We start from the raw sequence: 13,447 nt of genomic DNA, 5'->3' as shown, positions 1-13,447 counted from the left end.
GAAAATATGTGAATTGGAGGACCACATTAGGAACCTGATAGCAATTAGGCAAACTGAAAATTGGATTGACTTGGTTTGTTTAGACAATTCGGCTACTTCTGATTCGGCTTCAGTCCCTCCAGGTCCCACTGTGGTCAGTGCACGGCCGAAGTCAGCAGCACCAATTCAGCCACAGGGCGAGTGGGTAAGACGGGGGTCTACGAAGCCAAAATTTAGTCCCTCACCACCCAGGTCACCAGTTCGGACCCAGAACAGATTCTCAGCACTCTGCAGTGTGCCTCTGGAAACTGAGAATAAGAAAGATGAACTTCCATCTCTCCATGCACCAAAGCTAAAAGAAAATGTCATAATTTAGTGGTATCTGGCCCTTTACCAAGATTATATAGAGGGGATGTGATTTATAGCAGATTGCATTCCCTTCACTGCTGGCAAGAAATCTGGTGTGGAAATAAAAGCATAGTGTTTGTGAACAATTGGGATGATTTTTGGGAAAGGCCTGGATTTTTCAAAAGAGATGGTCTTCATCCTAACTGGAGGGGATCTTATGTATTATCCCAAAATATGGCAACAAAACTGCCTGGCTGATTCGAGCACCATCCAGGCTGCAGTCATGTGATCTTAAATCACAGGCTGTTGTTTATCCCACCTGTTACTATCCTGAAGCTGTTACCCATAATCCCTGATGTGGCGCATCCAGTAAATTTAGTTTTGATGCAAACCTTAAACTACTTGATAACCAAAAATAAGGTGTATAATTAGACCAAGAGAAAGAACCAGACCCTCCACCAGGGGCATCTGTAATAGAAATTTACTTCAATTTAAAACAAAAAATATATCACCAGTTCAGAAAGAAGCATGCAATTTTAAATGCTGCTTATTGAACATTCACTCTCATGGCAGTAAAGCTGTTTTGGTAAATGATATTATATTAAATACAAAATCTGATCTGTGTCTTCTCACTAAAACCTGGCTTAGTAAATGTTGCACTGTTCCCCTAGTTGAGGCGTCACCAGATGGCTACTCGTTCCTTCATAAGTCTAGAGATTCTGGTCAAGGAGGAGGCCTTGGAATAATTCATTGTAACAAAATGCAAATCACATCTAAAAATTTAGGTGACTTTACATTCTTTGAAGCATTTATTTTAAATATTAAAACAGATTTCAACACAATAATAGTGCTAGTCTACAAACCACCACGGCCAAATTCATTGTTCATGACTGAATTTAGCAACCTTTTATCTGATTTGGCTATAAATTATGATCACACATTTATGTGGAAACTGACACTTTTAGCAAATGTTTTACTTATTTGTTAAATTCAGTAGGATAGTAAGATTTTGTGAGATAGTCAAAGGTCCAACTCATAATCATAACCACACATTAGATTTAACTATTACTTACAAAGTTGAAATTCAAAATTTAAATATTACTCCATTAAATGAAGTTATTTCTGATCACTACTTAATTACATTTGATTTAATCCTGCCCTTGCCAACGCACTCACAGATTAAAACGAAGACAGTTAGACATCTAGATTGTAATTCTGCTTCAAAATTTATAGATATTTTGAGTAAGTCAAGTGTAATTGTGGAAAACCATTTATATCAATTAACATCAAATGTAAACGTGGAAAACAATTTAGATCAGCTAACATCAAACTCTAATGTGACCTTGAGAGATGCTCTGGACGCAGTGGCGCCCCTTAAAACAAAAGTGATCAAAGCACAGATGGAGAACAACAAAGTTACATGTCTTTCAAATTGCATGGACAGAGAGTGTTAAAAAATATAAAAAGCTGTCTTTAAAGCTCGCTCAGAATACTATTCTACAATAATAAATAGAAATAATAAAAATCCTTGGGTACTATTTAGAACAGTTGCTAAATTAACAAATGGGAATTCAGATCTACAGTGCAAATTACCAACAGATATTAGCAGTACAGACTTTATGAACTTCTTCAATAAGAAAATTAAAAATACAAGATCCCAGATCTCAGCATCACAGTACAAACCAAATACTAGCTTAGCAGACCCTGTCTCACATTGCATTCAGCACTTTAGCAATTTTAATCTTGTAACTGAGCAGGAAGTCTTAACTTTAATTTCTAAAATGAAACCCACTACTTGTAAAAAGTGCAATGGATGTTCTTGCAGCGCCTATTCTAAACATTATCAATAGTTCATTATTGCATGGCACAGTACCTGATGCACTAAAAGTGTCTGTCATTAAACCATTACTTAAAAAGTCAGACCTAGACCCACACATACTAAATAATTATAGGCCTATTTCAAATTTACCCTTTCTCTCTAAAATACTAGAAAAGTAGTCGCCAATCAGTTTCAGTCACACCCTACGCATTACGATTTATTTGAGAAATTCCAGTCTGGTTTCCGCACTGGTCATAGTACAGAAACGGCACTAATGCAGGTTGTAAATGACATTCTGATATCCTCTGATGAAGGAAATTCCACTGTAATTATGTTGTTAGGCTTAACTGCAGCATTTGACACAACTGACCATTCTATTTTACTGCACAGGCTAGAAAATGATGTTGGGCTTACAGGCACTGTGCTTGCTTGGTTTGGTTCTTATTTATCAAATCGATTCCAATATGTACAGAAATGTGCTGACAGTACTCCACCATTATACACAGAAGTGAGATATGGTGTCCTGCAGGGCTCAGTACTGGGACCTTTACTGTTTTCACTTTACATGCTTACACTGGGATCTATCATTAGGAAACATAATGTTAATTTCACTCGTATGCAGATGACACAGAGTTACACCTTCCATTTAGATCAAATGAAGTTTCTCTGATGTTGCCTTTAATTAGTTGTGTTAGTGAATTAAAGGAGTGGATGAATGAGAACTACTTGTCTTTAAACACAGATAAAACAGAGATGTTAATTGTTGGAGGGAATGACGCTGATCATAACAATATTTTTTCATCATTTAACTCAGTTGAAATCACCATTAATTTTAATGAATCAGCCCACGATCTAGGAGTTATCTTTGACTCTAGCATGTCATTTAAAGTGCATATTAAAATGTTGGAAAATTAATGCGCTTTCTAAATAAACAGGATTCTGAGAAATTAAGTCATGCAGATAGATAGATAGATAGATAGATAGATAGATAGATAGATAGATAGATAGATAGATAGATAGATAGATAGATAGATAGATAGATAGATAGATAGATAGATAGATAGATAGATAGATAGATAGATAGATAGATAGATAGATAGATAGATAGATAGATAGATAGATAGATAGATAGATAGATAGATAGATAGATAGATAGATAGATACTTTATTAATCCCCAAGGGGAAATTCACATACCCCAGCAGCAGCGTACTGATAAAAACAATATCAAAGAGCAATAAAAATGCAGTGCAAGTTAAAAAAAATGCAAGGTGGTTTACCTCCCCAGGTGGAATTGAAGAGTCGCATAGTGTGGGAGAGGAACAATCTCCTCAATCTATCAGTGGAGCAGGACTGTGACAGCAGTCTGTCTCTGAAGCTGCTCCTCTGTCTGGAGATGTTACTGTTCAGTGGATGCAGTGGATTCTCCATGATTGACAGGAACCTGCTCAGCGCCTGTTGCTCTGCCACAGATGTCAAACTGTCCAGCTCTGTGCCTACACTAGAGCCTGCCTTCCTCACTAGTTTGTCCAGGTATGATGTGTCCCTCTTCTTTATGCTGCCCCCCCCAGCACACCACCACGCAGAAGAGGCGCTCTCCACAACCGTCTGATAGAACATCTGCAGCATCTTATTGCAGATGTTGAAGGATGCCAGCCTTCTAAGGAAGTATAGTCGGCTCTGTCCTCTCTTGCACAGAGCATCAGTATTGGCAGTCCAGTCCAATTTATTATCCAGATGCACTCCCAGGTATTTATAGGTCTGTACCGTCTGGACACAGTCACCTCTGATAATCATGGGGTCCAGGAGGGGCCTGGTCCTCCTAAAATCCAACACCAGCTCTTTGGATTTGCTGGTGTTCAGGTGCAGGTAGTTTGAGTCGCACCATTTAACAAAGTCTTTGATTAGGTTCCTATACTCCTCCTCCTGCCCACTTTGATGCAGCCCACGATAGCAGTGTTGTCAGCAAACTTTTGCACTTGTCAGGACTCCAAGTTGTATCGGAAGTCTGATGTATATAGGCTGAACAGGACCGGAGAAAGCACAGTCCCCTGCAGCGCTCCTGTGCTGCTGACCACAATGTCAGATCTGCAGTTCCCGTACATACCGATGTCCGTCTGTAAAATATTCCATGATCCATGCCACCAGGTATGAATCTATTCCCTTCTCTGTCAGCTTGTCCCTAAGGTGCAGAGGTTGGATGGTGTTGAAGGCGCTAGAGAAGTCCTAGTAGGACTAGTCCTAGTCCTAATCCTAGTCCTAGTCCTAATCCTAGTAGGATTGACTACTGCAATGCGGTGTTCACTGGCTGTTCAAACTGTTCTTTATACAGCCTCCAGTTAATCAAAAATGCTGCTGCAAGAATTATTACAAGAACAAGAAAATACGAACACATAATTCCAGTTCTTAAATCCTTACACTGTCTCCTAGTTAAGTTTAGGGAAGATTTCAAAACCCTCCTTTTAACATATAAAGCATTAAATGGCCAAGGTCCGGCTTACTTGTCTGAACTTATCATGACTTACACACCAGAGTGCACATTAAGATGTCAAGATGCCAGCCTGCTTATGATTCCAAGGATTTATAAAATAACAGTAGGAGTTCGAGCTTTAGTTACAGGGCCCCTAAACTGTGGAATGGTCTGCCTGCTACTATAAGAGATGCCCCTTCGGTCTCAGCCTTTAAATCAAAGGCTGAAGACTCACTACTTCAGTTTAGCATTTCTTGACTAGAGCTGCTGATTAACTGTACAGACTGCATCTCTGTTGTTAGTCATTAGCACTAAAACATAAGTAACATGATAGTTAAAATTTGTTACTAACCTTCACCTATTCTGTTTCTCTTCTCAGTACTCAAATGTGGCACTTAGTGCCACTGCCCACCTGCCAAGTTGATTTGCTTGCCTAAGGTAAAGTCATCCTTGATGGAGGATCGCAGAATCCGTGGGGTAGAGGGGTCGGATTGGCTTGCCCAGCGCTGTGGAATGGCCAAATGGGGGAGGCAGCTTGATGGCTGAGGTCTCCAGGACTCTAAACAAATCCAAATCATATTATGTGATATCATCTACTGTTAAATTCAGCTCTGTACTTGTAACTTTTTTATTTTTATACTGTATTGAGGATTTGTTCTGTTCTGTGTATTGTTATTGTATTGACTCCCTTCTTTTTGACACCCACTGCACACCCAACCTACCTGAAAAGGGGTCTTTCTTTGAACTGCCTTTCCCAAGGTTTCTTCCATTTTTTCCCTTCAAGGGTTTTTTTGGGAGTTTTTCCTCGTCTTCTTAGACAGTCAATGCTGGGGGGCTGTCAAGAGGCAGGGCCTGTTAAAGCCCATTACGGCACTTCTTGTGTGATTTTGGGCTATACAAAAATAAATTGTATTGTATTGTAATCAATATGAGGCATCTTAAATTGTATGTGGGAACAGCGGTATGGGAAATGAAGAGCAACCTCTGCAAAAGAACCTAAGATGCACAAACATGAGAGAGAAGATGTAAATCTGCTACAGATATTGATGAAATAAAAGACAGATTTTGATTTTGCATACAGTTTAACAAATTTTCCCCTAAAATTTGCTGTGCATGTGATATCACAGTTGCAAAGAAGTAAATTCTCTAAAGTGAGATTCTGTGGTTTTTTGAAGTTTTTGGATGTGGAAAGTGAAGAATAATATTGTTCTCTAAGGATTTATTCCACAGCTGAAACCACTCTCACTTTCCTCGGCCACCCCCCAACACTGCCCTGAATTTCCACTGCGCTTTCCATACAATATCATTGCTTTGCCTGACTGCACACTCATGCTGTCAGTTCTGATTCACACCACCCATTTAGGAGCAGTTTAATATAAAATCATTGCAACATTTGAAGATGGGCGGCATGGTGGTGCAGTGGGTAGCGCTGCTGCCTCGCAGTTAGGAGACCTGGGGACCTGGGTTTGCTTCCCGGGTCCTCCCTGCGTGGAGTTTGCATGTTCTCCCCGTGTCTGCGTGGGTTTCCTCCAGGCGCTCCGGTTTCCTCCCACAGTCCAAAGACATGCTGGTTAGGTGGATTGGTGATTCTAAATTGGCCCTAGTGTGTGCTTGGTGTGTGGGTGTGTTTGTGTGTGTCCTGCGGTGGGTTGGCACCCTGCCCGGGATTGGTTCCTGCCTTGTGCCCTGTGTTGGCTGGGATTGGCTCCAGCAGACCCCCATGACCCTGTGTTCGGATTCAGCGGGTTGGAAAATGGATGGATGGATATTTGAAGACTTTAACTCCAAGATAGAAAATGAAGAGACTAGTGAGTGTCAAAAAAGTAAATAGCCAAAAGCAATGGTGTATCCTATAGTTACAATCCACAATCACAACATGCAATGTAAAATAATTAGCTTACACAATGTGATTATACTTCTTACATCCTTAATACTGACCAAGATTCAAGAAAGCGAGAAAGAGAAAACATACATTTTCAGAAAAATTAACTGGAGGAGCACACAAGCTTTTGGAAAGTCAAAGACAACAAGTCGTAGTCCTGCTGGCCACCTAGAAATCCACACTGGACATTCTTCAGAGCAATTCCTGAAGTCGTTAGAGCAGACGTGTGTCATCGTTCTGATATTGTGAGGATTAGGTGATGAGGTGAATTTGTGGTGGTACTTTTTCATCAATCTGATTCAAGGCCTCATTGCAAAAATAGGTTGTGTGGATGGGGGTCAGATTTTCCCAGCCTTCAATTATCTAAATGAAGCAGTTGAAACTTAAAGACATTATTTTTAAGAAAAGGCAAAATACTAAATGAAAGTGCATGTAACTTAATAATAGGAATCTTCTAGAGTAAAGCTGCCTTTTGTAGCTCTTCAGAAGCTTAGGCTCACTCTGACTCTGTTTTGATATCTGATACCCAACATTTTTATTTCTCTTATTATGTAAAGTTCTTTGAAGTCACAATCACAACGGAACATGTCATGCAAAGTAGGCATTCCTTAGCTACAAGTGAGACTTCAAAGTGCAACTGGAGATATAAAAAGATGGAAAAGATATTAAAACACTACCATTTTTAGTTTGAGATGCCATATGCATTTGACACAACAGAGCTCTTATTTACATTTCTTCTATCAGTAACAAAGATATAAAAGAATAACATATAAGGAGGGTAACAGTCACACAATGTGCAGTACCAGTGAATACAGGACTTCTAAAAGCACACAGAGAAGTGATTTAACTAGCAAATATGAGAAAAAGAGCTTTCAATTTTAGGGAAAGGTAATGGTCAGCCGTCCCAACTCAATATACTATACATGGTGACATAGATGTGAGAGGCACTATATGAGACAGATAGATAGATAGATAGATAGATAGATAGATAGATAGATAGATAGATAGATAGATAGATAGATAGATAGATAGATAGATAGATAGATAGATTTGTGAACCCTGTTTTATTGATTAAAGGGTCATAAGTGACAAACAATCCCAGCATCCACTAGCTAGCTCTTGATATATCTGCAATGCAGTATAAAACTACAGTTCCAGCAGAAAGTCTACATGATTATGGTAGGACACGCAAATTCCTCACAGTGAACAACCATCCTAAAGGAATGACCTAGGTTCTAAGTGTTTTTTGGCAGTAATAAAACCCACTAGTCACCCGTTCATCAAGGCATTAACACAATGATGAAACAAATGAGTCAGGAGTTGTAAACAAGATAGGTGATATTTATTAGAAAATGCTAGTATATATTATAATATATAATATAACTCTGTACATTTTATTGCCGTTGTGAAGATGCTTTTCATATGAGCCACTTTTGACATCAGTAAGTCTTTACTTTCTTGAGAGGTCCTCTGTCAGGTATGGTGATTGTCTACCTTTCCTGCCTGACAGGTTTCTTGAAGATTGCAGCACAGACATTTCATCTTTCTGATGTCAGTACCCTGCCTGGTCACATTCAGATGCTCAGTCACTCAGCTGAACCAGAAAGTGTTGAACGCTGTCAGTGAAGTGCACTGAGTCGGAGAGGGGGAGGGCAGTGGGGGTCCGCATGGTCAGTACAATGCTCCTTTCAGAAGTCGCCCTTTGTGCCACTTGTCCTTTATTGCTGAACAAGAACAGAGCAATGGACTCAGGCTCTTTTTGTCTGCTGTAGCAAATAATGTCTAAAAGTGATGACCTCTTCTACACAAAACGAAGTCAAGAAAAAAAAAAAAACTGCACACCCCAGAGGAGCAAAACAAGGGATTGAGGTTTTTTTTATTATCATTATTTCATTCTTCAGTCAAGAGATTGAGGTTTTTTTAAATTATTATTATTATTATTATTATTATTATTATTATTATTATTATTATTATTATTATTATTATTATTATTTCAGTCTTGGTATTTGCCTAGAGAGTAATGAGAATCCACATAGCTTTACTTGTTTAATTTGTTAAAAGAAAAGTGGAGAATCCTGCAGCATCTGTCAATATTATGTGAGTCCATAATAATAATAATAATAATAATTAATTTCATTTATACAGTCCATACAGACTTTATATGGACAGCCAAGAACCAAAGCGAAAGAAGGACCTAAAGAGCCCACCAGTGTTCCTGTTCTGTTTGTGTTCAGCAGAAATATACATTTATAACAAGCAGTCATTATGCACATTCCCAGCACGGAGTGACAGTTTTTCTGTATTGTCTATGCTGTATTTCATCACAATTGGAGAACATAAGATAAAGTCATGTATGTCATGAAACACAGAGTCAGTAGTTGTATTGAACTATCATCCATCTGGTTTACAATCCGATTCCTACAGCATCTATAAGGTAGCGGCCATCTAGTCGTTACTCATGTGGGATCACAAGATTTGTAAGACCAGGTGGTAAAAAATACTTGACTTTGTTTGCTAAGGACAGTTACTCCCCCCTCACTCTAAGAGAGCAATTCACTCTTTTCAAAGAGAAAATCGCTTGAGTGCATGATGATGGTCACAGTCAGATAAGACTAAGAGGACAAGCAGGACCTGCTGTATGCAAGTGTGAAAGATACCTTTAAGTTTAAACTTGTGGCTTCTTTGGGAAGATCTGACCACAGCCTGATCCATCTTTCCCCCATCTACAAGGCTACTATTAGACAGCAGCCTGTTACCACTTGGATACTGAGGAAGTTGAGCCTGGAGGGTGAAATGGCTCTGAATGTCTTCTTCCAAATGACAGACTAGGAAATGATGTGTGAGCAACATAGGGATGATATTGAGAGACCCAATCACAGACTAAATTAACTTCTGAGAAGACATGATTGTACCCTCAAAATCAGTGCACCGCTTTACAAATAACAAGTCCTAGCTGGAGGAATTAGTGAAGGAGAGATTGAAAAAAAAAACTGAGTTCCATTATGAACAATGCCACACATTCTCTCTCTGACACACTAACACTGATAACTTTCAGCCAATTAATTATTCGGCAGATGTGTGTCAAGAAACGTAACTGGGACTCCTTTATACCAACAGCAATACATCTGTATAATGCCTCAGTGTGACTGGGATTTCTCTTTTTTACCTTTGGTCAACTCAGAATCCTCTTCTTTTTAGTATTTCTGGTGGGTATTTGAGGGGGATGTTGCTGTAATCTTCTGTTAAAAGGTAAATTTCTTTCAATGGACAAATCTATCTATCTATCTATCTATCTATCTATCTATCTATCTATCTATCTATCTATCTATCTATCTATCTATCTATCTATCTATCTATCTATCTATCTATCTATCTATCTATCTATCTATCTATCTATCTATCTATCTATCTATCTATGTGATCCCAAGTTTTTTAAACTCACAAGAAGAGTTATAGGAAACCATTCAAAATGGCCAGAGGTTAGAAAGGCTTAGCTAGCCAGTAAAGCTGAACTGGACAAAGACTGAGGGACAAAAAGGTCCACTTCCCCAGTAGATAAGGAGGAAATGACATATTTTAGGCTATTTCCTCAAAATATGAATGCTTAGCCTTGGTGCTGCTGGGCTACAGTGGCTTCATCTTTCCTTGGCAGTTAGTTTTTCATCTTTTACTAGAATTATTCAATATGGGCATTATTGTATTTTGTTTTGGCACATAGAAGTGCATTTGTCAGCTAGACTGCTTGTTTACGAGTGCATAATAATATTTATTTTAACTAAAATTTTAGGCAGCAGGTAACACTGGACAGCAAAGATTTTCCTTACTGAACCCCTTTTGGTGTATCTTCAAGATTTTGGCCAATTGATCACAAAAATCACCTTTACATTTTCTTGTCATGGCCTGTTTTATTGCAATCACCTATTTTTGTGATTTCCTCTCATAATTATACATAAACAAAACAGCAACTGCAACTGAAAGTCTGTGGTGATCTAAAAGTACCACACTTCTACTAAGAATGCACCTTGTATAGACCTCGAATGGGACAGCCATGCTAAAGAGTCTCATTACAATTAAAAGAACTGCCCACTTCATAAGGACAGACAAGTGTGGCACATAAACCACTTGGCAACCCAATAAAGATATTTTTGCCTCCTCTTCATATGAAACTTGGACTGATGAAACATTTTGTAAAAGCAATGAACATGGAAGGTGAAGGATTTCAATATTTAAGACAGATGTTTCCACAAATAACTAAGGCCAAGATTAAGGAAGGCATTTTTGTTGATTCACAGATTGGACACATCACCAATGACAAGTGGTTTGAACATCTGCTAGTCAGGCCAGAGGAAATCGCACGGAAGGCATTCAGGGATACTGCTGAGAATATTTTTGGCATCTACAGAGTACCAAACTATGTCTATCTGGTTGACAAGACACTTCAAGAATATAAAACCATGAAGTGCAACATGTCATTAAAGATTTATTTTCTGCATTCACACATGGACTTGTTCTCTGTTAATGTTAATGCAGTCAGTGATGAACACGGTGGAAGGTTTCACCAGGACATTAGAACAGTGGAAAAGGGCATGTTGAGTCTATCGATGCCGGATGACTATTGTTGAACATTGAAACGAGAAGCATCAGATGGTGAGTATAAACAAAAATAAGCAGCAAAGCATTTTTGGCACAATTGGACTAATGCAACATGTCAGAATCATTAAGTGATAAAAGTTAATTTTATACTATATCTCCACAAATTATGATGTGAAATTATATTTGTGTTCAGCTGGAAGCTATCTATCATAATGACCAATTTTTTTAGAAAGCAAACCTTTTGAAGATATGTGTTGTTCAGTGAAATGTGAAAGATAAATAATCAATTATTACTGCATAACAATATTCACAGACCTATATAATTTAATTCTGAGTAATGGCGTGTGGTGCCTGTCTTTGCTACTGGATGATAGATAAGAAACATACCTAGACAGGGTGCTGGTCCTCTAGCATGAGGACAATTTGGAATCACAATTTAATTTAACTTGTACATCTTTAGGGATGTGTGAGGAAAACCGTAGCTCCAAGAAAACAAAGGCAGACATGGGGAGAACATGGTCAATGGTCAGGATCTGAATATTCATACTGGATCTATATGACAGGATAGTTCACCTCTACACGCCCAGTGTAAATAGAAACTCTAATTTATTTGGTGCGTGGTGTGTGGTTTGGAAAAAATCAAATTCTCACTTACAGGATCTGTACAAAACTTTTTTTAAAACTTGGCAGGATCTAAACAATACATTTTAGAATAAGCACTTAAATTGAGGAAGCGGATTCTCTCCCCTCTTTTTTATTCTATTTATTTTTATTCATTTATTTATTTACATGTTTTTACTATCGTTAAAGTTTTGCTCTCTTTCTCATGGGTGGGGGTTAATGCGTCTTGAACCTAGTTTTGTTAAACTTGACTTGCTTGTATGGATTGTTGTTTGATTCTAATAAAATTAAGAAAATGTTAAAAAATAATAATAATAGTTTGTCTGGTGTGAATCCAACAAGAAATATGCACTGATATCCCTTTGGTTGGTTCCTGCCTTGAACTTTTTATTGCTATTACTGAGTCCGGCTCTGTATGTCCCTTTATGAGAAAAATTAACATTGGACCGAATTACGTGTCAGCTGGCTAAACTACATCACTTTAATTCAAAATTAATAAGAAACCTCTGCAAGCAACTTAACCCACTCTGTGTCAACTTTTAAGAAAAGGAAAGCTTCAGTTTTGTGGCCCCTTTACTCCAAGTATTAGTAGTAAGACTGAGTCTTCCATTAGGAGTAACCCTCTGGGTTCACTCTGTTCATTCTAGATGTCTAAGCTTTTCCATGAATTTACTTCTGTTCTTCATTATTATTAGAATTTTCAGGAATTTTTCTGTCTGATTCTCAACTCCTGTTATTTTTGTCCTTTAAAATGCCTCATGTCATCGGGTGCTGCTAATGATGTTATATAAAATAATTCAATAAAAATCTATTGGGGTATGAATTCTATCACTGCTGGAGCCATTTCCATATCTCAGCTCTTTTAGAAGCACAAGAAGTTTAATTTTAAATCTAAATTGTTCACAACAGAATTACTCCTGCTGCTTAAAGGATCCATTGTCATGGGTTCAAATACCGTGCCTAATTATTTTCAGAATGCAGTTTGCATTCTGTCTCCATGTGTGTAAAAGATTTTCCTTAAGGTACTTTGGCTTTCCTCCAACTCTCAGACCATCATGGTTAGGTGCCATGGCTTTTAATAGGGAGGGTCAATCTCATTAGCAAGCCTTCACTTTTAGGGTTTCCCCTCTGGGGCTCATTTTTGGACCACAACTTGTATGGTTCTCCCTTTGGCACACATTTGTTTGCCTCAAATTTTAGAATTACCTCTCTGGGGCTTGTTTGTGGTTTTCTATCATGGGTGGAATTTAAGGTGTGGCCGGGCCCCCAAAAGATGCACTATGTTACTAAAATAAGCCTCAAATAAACAATATTTTTCCTGTGTTTTTTAAGGTCACTGTTTATGTACAAATGTTGTTAAACCATGAATACACCACAGGGTGATGCAGTAGTAACGCTGCTGCCTCGCAGTACGGAGTTATTCAGAAATCACAGGTGGCTGCCTAGGACTTTGATCAGGTGGTGGTGTGGTGGTGGTGGTGTTACAGAAGAACCAGAAAAGAAAAGAGAAAAGTAAAGATTAATAATGAATGCAGATAATTGTATGCAGGCCTAGGTTATTAAGAATAGAACTAAACTGAAACAATGAAAAAAGCAAAATTAAAACAGTGGGATTTTAGAAATTTCTTAAAATATTCCATAGTATTAACCTGGTGTATTTCAATTGGTAAAGTATTCCAGATTTTAATGACATAACAGCAAAAGGCCACCTCAGCACATCTTTTAAGTCTGGCTCTT

The sequence above is a fragment of the Erpetoichthys calabaricus genome, chromosome 1 (genome assembly GCF_900747795.2).
Source record: "Erpetoichthys calabaricus chromosome 1, fErpCal1.3, whole genome shotgun sequence".
Lineage (NCBI taxonomy): Eukaryota > Metazoa > Chordata > Cladistia > Polypteriformes > Polypteridae > Erpetoichthys > Erpetoichthys calabaricus.
The sequence above is the reverse complement of the archived record's forward strand: the minus strand, read 5'-3'. Positions refer to the sequence as shown.